Source organism: Ictidomys tridecemlineatus, chromosome 3, assembly GCF_052094955.1.
Source record: "Ictidomys tridecemlineatus isolate mIctTri1 chromosome 3, mIctTri1.hap1, whole genome shotgun sequence".
In the NCBI taxonomy this organism is placed as follows: Eukaryota; Metazoa; Chordata; class Mammalia; order Rodentia; family Sciuridae; genus Ictidomys; species Ictidomys tridecemlineatus.
Genome location: NC_135479.1, coordinates 59,395,243 through 59,409,284, shown reverse-complemented (window position 1 = coordinate 59,409,284; position 14,042 = coordinate 59,395,243). Strand labels below are relative to the sequence as shown.

Below are 14,042 nucleotides of genomic sequence, written 5' to 3'. Positions count from 1 at the left end.
TGACAGCTCTGCCTCTCATTGTTCCTGCCCCGCCCCAGTTCCTGTGCAGTATGCTCTGCTTGTCCATCCTTGTCCCATTCTGACATACTCAGAACCCCACCTCAGTCCTCCTCACCTTCGGCCTGTTCCTCCTTGGGCTCCAGGTTTTCTGTCAAGGCTGGGACCTGGTGTCCTGGGTCCTCCACCTCGGGGCCTGTGACAGTGACCTGGCTGTGGACATTACCAAGTGGGTAGTGAGACAAATGCAAGTGAGGGAGTGAGGAGACCACCCAAGAGGGATGGGGGCAGCAGTATGAGAGGCCTGGCCTTTCCTACCATGAGGTCAGTGACCTTGGGACCCCACAGTTCAGAGGAGAGGGCTGAAGCTCAGAGAGGCCCAGGGCCAGTTCCAGCACTCACAGCTGTATGTGACCCTGTCACCCTGGGCAGGGCTTACCTTCCCAACATTTGGTACACCTCTTGTTGTATGGAGGAACTCGAGATGGTTGAGGCCGAAGAGGATGATTCAAAGAAGAAAATGGGCTCCAGGGTGTCCTCCAGGTCCCCCGGGGAGTATGCCTGGAACACATATCCAATGCTGGTATCATCCCCTCTGTAGCCACCTTCTTGGTTGGGACATTGAGGAAACAGAGTCAGTGCCAAAGTGACCCACCAGAAGTGTCTGGGGGTGGAGTCCAGTGCAATAGCCAAAGCTCATAGGGGCTTGTCCCACAGAGGGACAGGAGACTCCAGCAGAGCAATGGCTGGCAGAGTTCTCAGTGGAATTGCTGAGGGGATAGTTAGAAACACAGCAGCTTCAGGCCAGTATGTTAGCTGAGCAGAGGTGGCAGCTGTGTGCATTGGGAGCTTATCCCCTGAGTCCCACCAGCACATCACCCTCTGGATATGGGAAAACAGGCTCATTCCACACAAGAGGATCCCTGTGTAAGGACAGTCAAGACATCATTCTCTGTGGTGCTGTTGAAATGGCCCCCGGAGGGAATGAGGTCCATATTGCACAGCCCTGAATGACTGTGGAACTGAGTCCCCTGGAAAGTAATCAGGCCCCAAGTCCCTAGCTCATGCTTTCACAGTCTGGGATGTGTTCCTTCAGTCAGCAAGTACCAGAGAAATGGATGAACTAGCACAAGCCTTGTGATGTTTCAGCTAAATGCAGCCCTAGTAATCCTGATGATGTGTAAGACTTGGAGAGTGTGTGGAAGGACCGTCAGGCCATTGCTACCTGGGAAACTAAGCTAATAGTCATTTGGATGGCAGATACAAATCATCAGAGAATTAAAATCACACCCATGTTGCTGTTCTGATGTTTTCACAAATATGGGAACAGTGACCTTGGATGAGTCCAAGAATGAGGCAGGCAGAGAGGGTGGGGAGAATGGGTGAGGATTTGTTGCTCAGATTCCTCACGGTGGGGACTCTGCCCCTCCACCTGCCAATCCTACCAGGAAGGTGGTCCTGGTGATATCTGTGCTCTTATTCACTTTTATTCTGCTCTGTCCCCTGCCAGTAGAGTCCCCTCTGTTCCGCACTCACCCTGAGGCCCAGCTCCTGCCTACTGGTGCTTGGCTCTGGATATTTTTCACTGGACGTGGAGTTGGAGGTGAAGCTGTAGCTCCAACGTTTGTGGAGGATCAACTGTGGAAAGAATGGAAGACAGTGCCTGGTAGCTGGCCTGGAGCCCCAGCCCCTGCTCGCCTCCATTCAGGGTGTTTCTGCCCCTTGTGACCTTCTGCTCCCCCGACCTCAGAGAGACCCTGTGTCTCAGGCTTCTACCCAGTAGGACAGGAAATGACACTGGGTGCCCAGGATGTACCTTGGACACTTTCATTGCCCACCTTTAGTCTTTTCCTGGGTGTGACCATGATGTGACATGAGGCTCACAAAGTCACACCTCCTGCTTCCACCTCAGGTCCCTATTCTCCCCTACTGAGGAGCAAGGTGGTGGGGCTCTGCAGGGCTACTCACAGTGATAGTCTCTCCCGGATGTACTTCCCCAGGGCTTTCAGGTGTTGACCTAAAGCTCCTCCTCGCACTTGCAGGACTGCCATTTGGAGTACTACCACCAGCAAGGCACTGGCAGCAGGATCTAAAACAGCATCGCAGTTGTTTCCAAAGGTTTTGTCTTCTGGGTGTCCAGAGGATGGGCTCTGGGGAAGAGGCCGTGAAGCTATAGGGGGAGCTCTGACGGCGGGGCCTCCTAAAGGGTCGGCCTCCACAGGGGAAGCAGGAAAACATGTTTTGGCTTTCAAAGTATTTCACCAAATGAGCTGGGAGGAGGCGGTTGCTAGAATGTGGGTGCCTGGTTACTGGGTTCCAAATTCTGTTTGGATCTCCAAGGAAGGGAAGCCATGTCTTGGGCTCCCTTGCCTAACGGGTCCTCCAGATAAGCCCATGTTTGTCCTTCTGTTGGCTCTCCTCTAGCCCCATGACACTTTTATGTGTGTACACAGCCAACCCCAACACAGGCCCCACATCCCTTGATAGGCCTGAGTGCAGCCAGGGTCCCAGATCTGGGGAGACACCGCTAGGTTTCAACCCAGCTCCTCCTCCTGTCCTCTCATGGGACCTTGGACAAGTCATCGTGTCTCTAAGGCTTTCCCAGTGTCTCCCTGCACAGTGTCATCATCCTAGAATCTACATCCTAGCAATGTCAACAGGCATGTGTATAATGGCACAAACCATATTGTCACATGTGTGTAATGTAAAAAAGTAGAGTTAAAATATGGAAACAGGTGAATTGTCACATAGAGTAGAGCTAAGAACAGGCCTGGTCTCCTCCCTCATGACTTTGAAAATGCCATTTTCCTTCCTGGCCTTCTTTCTCCATCTGCATCTTGAGGGGGTTGAAATGCAATTGGTAGGGATATCCTCACCTCCCAGAGCCACCCCCTTGTTCTCTTTGGGATGACTGAGAGTAAGCACAGTCACATTTAGTAAATGAATGAGCACCTTCCTACTCAAGTTTCATCAAAATAATAATAATGATAATATCCCTTCAAAAGATCACTGAGAAGAAATCCACACCAGGTAGGTACAGAACATACAAAACCCCCCACGTGGCACTTGGCGCAGACAGAAGGCACGGCACAAAATGCAGAATCTTTGCTTGCGGGTCACCAGACCAAGCTCTGGACACAGCATAAGGTCACTCCAGCACCCCCCACCTCACGAAACACCCTATGCCAGAAACACATGGAATCCATCTTGGAAAACCTTAGTCATCATCTATTAGTGGGTGTGGCTACCAATGCGGTTCTGTGGCTGATCAGGTAACTGGTTTCCAACTCCCCCACCCCCCAGCTGTGATATCTCAAAATTTTTCTCAAAAAAACTCAAAATTAATTTTGGCAGGAGCTTAGAGAAAGGGCTAGCAAATTTGTTGATGGTTGGGGTATGGTGAAAAGTTTTATAAAGATCAGTCTCTTGTGCAAAGATTCCTGGGAAACATACTGTAACTGTTCATAACATCCCTGGGTAAATCAAACTGCTCTGTGTGGTGTCTTATTTTTTTTCTTTTTTCTAGAAATGATTTCTTAAGACTGGTTTCTATATTCATGTTGTTAATTTTGGGAGGAAATGTTTTGATTACAATGACTGTCTCCTAGTGCCACACAGATGGGGAAATCCCAGCCTCTCATAATCCCTAAGCAGTCTTCATCCTATATATCTCTGCCTCAATAAAGTAAGTTCCTTGCACCGCAAGACACTAAAACATGCTAGTTGAATCTCATTGAGCAGAAGTCAGAGAATGAACATACAAACTCTATTTTTCTGCTGTCTTCTGATGAACACACGTGAAGAAAGTCAGAACTGATGCTGGAGCCATCTTCTGGGGTCATGGAGATTGAACTGAAGGAGACATTCCTGTGTGGTGTGCAGCTTATCAGGAAGAGAGAGAGATGAGTGAATGCCCTTCTCCACAGAGTTGGGAATGGGACAAAAGGCAGACAGTTTTAAGGTATCTTGCAGAGGAAGTGGTTTATGTGGAAAAGCAGAAATGAAACAACCCTGTGCCTCCACAGCTGAGAGGTATCAGAGAAACCTATGAAAAATAAATTTCCTCAAAAAAGTCATGTTCCAAGTTTGGTTTGGTTCCAAGAGAAAGACTTCAAATACTAATTAAAGCATGAAGAGATCAATGGTAATTTTAGGAACTCAGAAGACCTCCTTATCCTGGAGGATCTGTTCCAAGATCCCCAGTGGATGCCTGAAACTATAGATAGTACTGACCCCTATCTATCAGCAGTGCAATTCCCCCTAGTTTATATCTCATGCCCAAATGGTTGTCAAGGTATTAATAGGTGGGTAGCCTATAGAGCATGAATAAAGGTATGATTCACTTCATGGTCAGGACAGAGTGATATTGCATGATTTCATCATTCATTCAGAATGGTGAGCAATTTAAAATGCATACAATATTTATTTCTACAATCTTGAATTACATAGGTAATTCATGGGTAAGTGAAAGGATAGAAAGTGAAATCACTTTTTATTTGTTCTCAGATATACATGACAGTAGATAATATTTTAATATGTTATTCACTCATGGAAAAATGAAATCTTTGATAAGAGGGAACTGGTGCATTTTACATTTTTCCTTGCTATGAGCAAAAGACATGACATGAAAAATTAGAGGAAGAATTTTTTTTTCTTTGGGGTATGTGTCACAGTTTCAGAGGTCTCAGTCCATAGATCGCTCACTCCATTTCTCTGGGGGTTAAGGTGAGGCATAACATCAAGTTGGAAGAGTGCTATTAAGAAAAGTGTCTCAGGACATGATCAGGAAGCATAGAATAAGCTCAGCTCACAAAATGTATACCAAAGGCATTTCCACTCCCAGGCACAGTCTACCTGCCTACATTCTCCACTCTGTTAATCACCATGATGGAATTAATGCACTGATTGGTTTAAGGCTGTCCTAACCAAATGATTTCACCTGAAAACTTTCTTGTGTTATCTTACACATGAGCTTTTGGAGGACACCTAAAATCTAAACCATAAGATGTTGAAACATTTAAATATACCATGAGATCCAAATTAACTTTGCCTCATGAAAAATAAGCTGGGAACATGAAATAACAAAATTCAAATACACACATTTTGGTGTCAAATTGTAGATGTCCTATGATAACTCTTCAAGCTGTAACAGCTGGTGAATACAAGAGCATGCAGTGTGAATTGCTAGGTATAGCCCTGCTAGGGGACTAGTGACATTTACTTCCAGGGTATAATTTCTATTACCAATTATTATTTCTGATAATTGAGAACTTTTTTTTTACCAGGTATACTACTTGAGGGATTCTGCCACAGAACATTTTCTGACAGGGACTGAGGAAGGATCAATTATGATGAGGTTTGTAATGAATTTAACTTACCCGCTTCGAAATTACATCTATTTCATCATAAGAATACATGTGTTTCAAGTATAAGGATCATGAATACTTTCAAACAGGAGAAGGTTAAATGATCAAAAATGATAACCAGGAGTCTCCTAAGATGAAACCTGGGAAATGGGTCATAATGAAAGCAGAGTGTAAAAATTAAGGTTCAATACTGTTTAGAATAGGAGAACATTAGTAAACCCTAAAGATTTAGCAACACTAAATCTGTTTTTCTTTTATTTTTGTCAGTAAGGGATCAGAGTTCCCAAGTCCAGTGGATCAGTAAGAAGCAGCTGTACCTGACACTGAAAGTAGAGGAGTCCAATGCCAGTTTCCTCCCATTCTTTTTCAGAGCTGCAGCAGTGAGACACCTTCAGTCCTCGGATATTCAAGACTTGTAGCTTCTTGATAGTGCACCAAAGATGCCAGTCTGGGAGGGGACTGAAGCCATCCAGCTCCTGGGGTAAGTTACCAGTGGAAATCTCATGAGTTGTCCAGAACACAAGTGGCAGGTCAGGCCAAAACAGGGGCTTCCAGAAAAAGGTAACCTTGAAATACTAAGGTGCAGTTGAGAAGGGCCCAGCATTCCCCTTGGCCTCCTCCTTGCCTCAGCAGGGAATGAGCTTCCTGAGCTCAGGTTCATCATGAGGGCTTGGCCAGGTCTTGGATCTGTGATGGCAGAGAGCTGATGGAGGGTTATTCCAACTTGAGTATTCTAAGAGAAAGAATCACAAACCCTCTTCCTTTTTCTCATTGATTTATGCTTGTTCATACACTCAGGTTCCTTGCCTGAGGCAGAATGTCCCAGATGCCTCAGGTGATCCCAGAACAAGTCCCCTTACTCTCAAAGGCCCTGCAGCATCTGGCTGCAGGTTCCAGTGCTTTTGTGATAAATTTGTCAACCCTATACAAGTAAGCGTTCAATTCTCTCTCCAACTCATCACCAAAAATTGAGTCTCTCAAGATGAAACCTGGAAAATGGGTCAAAATGTAAGCAGAGGTTAAAAATTAAGATTCAAAACTGTCTTGAATAGGAGGAATATTAGTAAACCCTAAGCATTTAGCAACACTAAATCTGTTTTTTTGCTTTTGTTTTGGTGGTGCTTAGGATGGAACCCAGGGCCCAAAACATGATAGCTCAGCACTCCACCACCTTGCCATATCATTGGCTCTGTGATTTTGTTCTTAAAGCCTCACATGCACTTCTTAGACATAGTGTGTCTGAAATCTGATTTCCATTTCAAACCTAATTTTATTTGTTTGTGTGCAGATAGATATATGTATGAATAGAAATAGACTTTAGACATTAATATATGATAAAGAGAAAAGAAAACATGCATGCAAACAAATACTTAATGGTTAAGTATCAGAGTTACATTTGCAACTTTAGAAGAGTGAGTTACATAGATATATATGAATAAATTTCTTACTGTATTTCACAATAAAAACATTAAAACATGTTAAACATTTACATTAACAAATCCAAAACTGGTAAATACATGCTTGTTGTCTTAAAGTAGGATATGCAGTACACTAGACTATCCATGAAGAGAAATCAAAGGAACTTCTCTATTCAGAATATACAGCCTAGATTAGATATTAAATATTATTTGTGTTCTATTAACAACAACAAAAAGAAAAAATAAAGGCTTTAAGCAAATTAATATGCTCTGGCACATTCCCCTCATAGATAAGTTACTAAGGCATTATGGAAAATAGTATGGAATTTCCTCAGATTCTTTAATGCAGAACTGTCATATGATTGATCTAGGAACCCTATATTTCTGCAGCCTTATTCACAATAGCCAGTGTATAGAAACAACTTAAGTACCTGATGATCTGTTGAAGGATGAATAAAGAATACATGTTGGGGGATGAATATGAGAATGAGAATATTATTTAGTCTTTTCATTTTGGGTACTAGATGTTTTTTAGTAACCATTCTTTAACTTGTACACAACTAGGGACATTTTGGCCCACTCTCTTTTTCTTTTTTCTTCTTTTGTCTTTTTTGGAACTGGGGGTTGAACCCAGGGCTTTGTGAATGCAAGGCAGATGCTTTGCCACTGAGCTACACATCCCAGCCCCCCACTCTCTTTTCTGCTTATGATTGTAGTCATGAGACTTGTTTATGGGTTTGAATCATAGCAACAGCCACTTAAACCCAGGGGTGCTTAAATACTGAGCACATCCCCACTTCTTGTTTTATAGTTTGTTTACAGACAGGCAGGATCTTCCTATATTGCTTATTGCCTTGGCTTCCTGAGCCACTGAGATTTTACGTTTCTGCAACTGCGCTTGGTTATTTATTCAGTCTTTTTTTAAAAAAAATATCTTTAGCTGTAGATGGACACAATGCCTTTAATTTTTAAGTTTATTTTTATGTGGTGCTGATGATTGTGTTAAGGTGAGATTGCAATAATCACTGAGTCAATCTTAAAAACTTTATTCACCAGTTTGGTTGTCCAGATCCACCAGCTGGTGGGCCAAAAGGTAGTCTGAAAGTCTACACCCTTTGACTCCCTCCTAGGGTTGAGTATACCTTTTATAGTCCAAAACCATATTAAAGCATAAGTGGCTGTTGCTATGATTCAAAACCATAAAGAAATCTCATGACTAAAATCATAAGCAGAAAAGAGATGGGCCAAAACTTCCCTAGTTGTGTACAAGTTAAAGAATGGTTACTAAAAAACATCTAGACAATCAATCTCTGACAGGGAACATTGTCCAAGAAAAATTGGAACCAAAGAAAGAACACTTTTACATTGCATAAGAATTGCCATTTTATGTTGCCAAACATGCTGTGGTAAGCATCTGTTAATGTGTACAGAGGTGGGACTTTCCCTGGGAGAAGCATTTCTTATATGCCATGGAGTTTTAGGGAAAAATGGAGTCTGGTCATTGCCCATATAGCCTGGCCCATAACATTCCACCCTTTTCTAGAAACAACCAAACTTTTGATTCATCTTTTAAATTAGGTAAGAGATTGTAATGGCCAAGCATTTACATTAACTTGACTGATGAAATATGTTGTCTTAGCTGCTTGGATCTTATAACATAATCCAAGCAAGAGAAAAAACATGATTAACATTTTTTTGGACCCAAACTGACGTCCATTTTGTCTTTTAACCAAATTACTTATTTATACTGACTGCAATTTTTCCTTTTAATTTTAGGGACCTCCTACTGCTGTAAGGAAAAGAGCGATGACTGTACTTGCTGCTTTGACGTGAGAGGGGGTGATGTGAAGTGGGGCCAGCAGTTTGGTGCCCCTTTTTCAAGGGGTCCATGGTAAAAATCTGGTTTACCTGTGGATGGGTGCTTCTATGAGAGAAACAAAAAGACATGAGTACTGAAATAAGATTAATACAAAATAGCAGTTGTAGCATCTGGAACCTGTCAATAAATATCATGAAGATGATAGAAACAATAATCTCTCACCAAGAGGTGTAAGAATTGAGAAGTTGTCACCATAACACAGCCTCACAAAGTCTAGGAAGCCTTTATTTGGGAATGTAAATCTTTAACATTGTCAGGAATTATCAGGAATGTAAGCACAACATTTAGTTAAGCTTCTTAATGTCATCTGATTTTTGTAAAATGTCTTTTTATTGACATGGTTTCTGTGTCAGTAGATATCCCTTTATCTTTGTTACTTAGGGCTGGATAATTATACTAGCAAATGCTGATTAAGTCTACTTGTGTAGGAGGTTAGGAAGAACTGTAGGCCTTAAACTGACTAAAAACTTCTGGCTCTGGCAGTTTCTCTTGATAGTTATCAGGCTTTCTTGCCTAAGAATCACTCTTTCGTTGCCTTAAGTTTTACTTATTGTTGGGGGCTAACACAAGTGTACATCTTAAGTTACATTAAAATAACTATTATTTCTTAAATACCCAGGAATGGCTGTGCTTTGGTTTTAACTCTTTTTGCTGGATCAAGCTGGTCAACTGACCTTGCTCCTATCTATTGTTAAGAGACAGCTGAGTTCCCTTGGGGAACACTCTTGGGGAACTTCTGAGTAGACTTTTAGCTCTGCTAGTGCCACCTGTGATATGCTGGGTCATAGTCTTACTGACCATGTGGTGTCCTTTGGAAGCATCAGGGATATTTTCCCTTTCCAATGAGCCTTTTCTTTTGCAGCATGTGTACTGATTGGCTTTCCCTTCTCCAGTGGTCTCATTAATCTCCGTGAACCAGAGGTTATGTGGCCTGGGATTGCAAAGCTCTTCTCCTTTTACCTGGGTTCAGGCTGACTCAGAGGGCAAGAGCCAAATATTGGTTTTCTTGGCCCCTTTATTTTAATCTTAATTTTTAAGCCTTGGCCTTAAACACCCAGCAAGTCAGTCTTATCAACTTAAAGCAAGAGTACTGGGCTTTAACTTTAATGTTTATAACTTTATAGTTAATTTTAATCCCCTTTAATTACTGTCTATAGATGATGGCTTAATATCTCAAATAAGCTTAGGTTGTGTGTTCTTAAAGCAGTACCTCTGCAAAACATTAACAGGCAACAGTTATAAGGAAAATACAGAGTGAAATTACAAGAGTAAAAACATAGTTTGTACATAATTTTGAAACTTTACTGAGTTCTACATTATATCCCCTGTTTGAGATCACAGTAATCTTTACAATAATATCAATCTTTTGAATATAACTTTAAATGAACTGAAATCTGGCCTAATTTGGAGCCATTTTAACATGTAGTAAGATGGGAGGCAGAGCCTTAGGTAAGGTGGGACTCTTCACAAATCTTAGGTAAAGTATTCTAGTTCTGAAGTTGATGTTTTATCCTTTTTTAGATATCATTTTATAAAGTTAACATATATTGTTTCCTGAGTTTATATGAATATTAGCTAACACAATATGATGTTACATCTAAAACATAAATCAAAGAAAGGCTATATAAATAAATCCCCAATAAAATTTGTTATCCTTATAAGTCTAAAATTACCATTACAGACAACTATAGTTTGGAGAATACCAGCTTGATAAAATGCTCCTTTAAATTTTTTACTTTAAAGACTTGTATATCTGATAGATAAAAACACATTTAATATGTAGAGAAGAGTAATAGTACCCTAATTACATTGATGTTTTCTTATTAACCAAGTCTAGCCTTTAAAGAAACATCTAGACTCTGTAACATAGTACAATACTCTAAAATAATAGTTGCTGTTTGGTTAAACAGTTGCACAAACCTTAATTTCTTTAAGACTAGTTGCTCTAGAGAATAAAACTTAACAGACACAATGTAAAGAGTAAATTGATGTTTCACGAAATCCTTATCATTTTAACATATAGATCAAACATCGGTAGTTGTGCTTTAATATTTAACCTTAGGGAAAAATCTTGAATAGCTTTAACTGTTTGTGTTACTTATATATATATATATATATATATATAACCAACTTAGTTACACAAATCTTTTAAAATTTATCCTGCATTTATATAGACCTTTTTATTACTTAATTAGATCCTCTTGCTGTTTACATAGATGTAATTTTATTTTACCACATAAAGACTTTTTTACCTAGAAATTTTTTCTCCTTTTACTAAATATATTTTTTTATTTAGAAGATTTAAAATATTTTTTACATCCATTGACCCATCTTTTTGTTTTTACTCTGAAATAACCCTTACAAATTTTTGAATCTAGTTAAACTACTTCATTTTAATAAGATGAAATACTTTGTTATTTATAGTACCTTAATTGAAATGCAGTTGAAACCTTGGACCTCTTGTATATAGAATTATAGCTGTTGGGACTTTGAACTCTTAGTAACCTTGTTTATAGTGATGACACAAAGTAATCTTATACTCCTTTTTAAATTTTCCAATTTATGAAAACACCAATAATGCTTAAGTATATTACCTTATGAAATTTAAGGAGTTAAAGCATGCTTGATGCTATAGTTAACTGCCGCAGTCTGGCGGGGCACAAAATCACAAGCCACCACACACCTTGTAGATTCAAACAGCAACTCTTTATTCTCAAACTGTCACCGGCACTCTACACACACGTTCTGGGGAAAATTCACACTTCCACTGGGCTCTGCATCCCCAAATACTCTCTGAATCCCGGGAGAACTCAATGGGAACTCAAGGAGTGGGCAGGCGCCTGAGGCAGCAGGATACGCCCTATTCCCAGCAGGGTCCACCTTAAACCTGGAACTGCCCTAAACCCAAGGAGCGGGATACTCCCTATTCCCAGCAGGATACACCCTAAACCTGGACTCACCCTAATCCAGCAGGATCCTCCCTAAACCTGGATCCACCCTGGTCCTTGAGCAGGGTCACCTTTCTCAAAACATTAATGCAATGTCACTGCAAATGACCTGGGTCCAAGGCAAGCCCATTTCCACAATGGACAGTCCTTCCTCTAAGCAACATAGGGTAGGCTGACAAGGAAATTGCCATGCGTCATTCCTACTTAGCTATGGCTCTCAGCATTTAACAGTTACCATTTTAACTTTGTAACCCACTTAGATGTCTCTAGCAAACACATTTATGATTAATTATATTTTAAATCTAATTTACTTATTTTTAAAAACCAAGCTGTCAAGTACATTGAACAGTATCACTTTTTTTTTTGTTCAAGAAAAACCCTAGAAACAATGGATATTAGGCATATTTTATCAACAACTATTTGACCATGTAGAAACAAAACTGTGTATTAGTAACTTCAAAGACATTTGTACTTTTTTTGTTTACCCAATTTAAATTAAACCTTTAAATCTCATGAACAAAAGGTATTTGTATCTATTTTTTATTTTAATTTATGAGCTCATATGCCAATTTTGGTACCAAACATATGTAGTCATGTCAATATACGTAGACTGACAATCACCAGTGTACATAAAACACTTTGACAAATAAAGATCTTTCAGCTTATCTTGAAACCTATTAAATTGAGAGCTGTTAGGTCAGTGGTGGTGACTTAGAACAAAGCAGCCCGCACGGGAAAGAAACATCAATCAGGCGCCCATGGAAATGCCTGTCAATCAGTGGGATCTCCTGACTAACACTTGTCAATTAGCAGAACCCCTTGGCCAATCCTGGAGTTCAGCCAACTCCCCTGACCAACTCCAATGGGACAAGGAACACCTTTTCCTGTCCCAAGCCCTTCCCTTCCTGCTGTAAGCCCCATAAACGTCCAGTCCGGTCAAGCTTCCATGCGGTTCCTCCTCAGATCCTTCTCTACCCCACTCTGTTGGTCGGATCGAGTTCCGCTCCGAGTGATATCTCAAATAAAGCCTAGTTGGGTGGCCTTTTAAAATCTGCCTCCTTTGGTTGCTGCTCACCTCGCCTGATCTTACAAGAGCTATCCCTTGTAAATTAGCCTCTGAACAAAGCAGAATGTAAAAACACCTTTATAGTTAGATAAAATAGATCTAATCAGAAAAACATTAACCTAGGCATGCCTGATCTGAATCATGAGCTCAAAAAATACAAAATTGTAAAGGCCTTCCTGGTCTCTATCCTGATGCAGACCCACTCATCAGAGGTGAAAAGAATTAAGCGGGTATAGTCAAGGAATCTCTCAAAGAGGTAGCAAGGGAGCCTGCTTCCACTGGTCTTCTTGGGAGAGACCCCACAGGTTGGGGTCCTGTTCTAAGCCAGTTTTTCTAGTCTCTTGGATAGCAGCCACCAAAATCTTAGCCTGAAAAACATTTATCAGCTGGACTGACATGGTAAAAACTTTGGGTCACCTCCAATAGTTGGAAGTTATTCGTGCATACCTGCAATTTTTGTGAATATCTAGGGCTGACTGATAAAAGCCAAATGTCCTAGACAAAATGATGTTTACATCTTAGAAATGCTAATCCTATAAAACTCTCTAGTTCTAATCTGCCCTCTGCAGGAAATGACATTGTCTACTCTGCTAATCACTTGCCCAGTTCCTAAAGGAAGGCAATCTCTAGAATGATTTTATTACCTTCAGCTTTTACTTTTAACACCTGTTGGCAGCCATTTACATTTCAATGCAAGCTTTAGTTAGCACAGTTAAAAACCTTTTAAACCATTTTCTTTTTCTCCAGGTAGGTATCAGGCCAGGTTTCATTAGGTTTCCCATGACAAGGCTAACAACTAAAACAATAGGCAGAAATAAAAGGAAGGTGAGAGACAAGAATTCAACTAGGCACTGAGTGTGACTGTGGCTGTCTTGTCTCGCTAGGGCAAACAGTTGGAAAAAAAATTGAAATGAAGATTAACAAACAAAAGGGGACAAACAACAACAAATAACAAATAGGACAAGACAAAAACACAAGACAGACACTCTCTTCTCCATGTAATCCCAGCCTCCAGATCATGTCATGGTCCATTTATTAGAGCTTTGCTGGGTTTTGACTGAGGCCTCACTCAAGGTCATTTGATACACCATTGGGCTTTACAATCAAGCACTTGAAACACTTCAACAAAAGTTTTACAATCAAGCGCTCATTCTATATACCCCCTGAGGAGAGCCCCTGATATACTTTAGAAGATTTAATATTTAATATCAGGCACTCAGAACCTCTTGATTTACTATCAAGTCAAATGGAAAGAGCAAATGAGGTACCTCCCAACACATGCAGTTCTGTCCTCCTTCAAAGCCTCTGGATTTACAGATGTGCAAAACACCAGTGCTTTCATGGACATGCTGAAATCACAGGAGGTCC

The 14,042-nt window shown here is 40.8% G+C and overlaps 1 long non-coding RNA gene across 3 annotated transcripts in view; it reads left to right on the top strand.

Annotated features, from left to right (window-relative positions):
- Positions 1-10,684, top strand: part of LOC120884223 (uncharacterized) — an 80,456-nt gene extending 69,772 nt beyond the window's left edge. For all 3 annotated transcript variants that reach the window (XR_013436347.1, XR_013436345.1, XR_013436346.1), the window contains 2 exons: positions 5,734-5,844; positions 8,558-10,684. This is a non-coding gene — a long non-coding RNA (uncharacterized LOC120884223). The remainder of the gene's footprint in view (positions 1-5,733; positions 5,845-8,557) is intronic.
- The last annotated feature ends 3,358 nt before the right edge of the window (positions 10,685-14,042 follow it).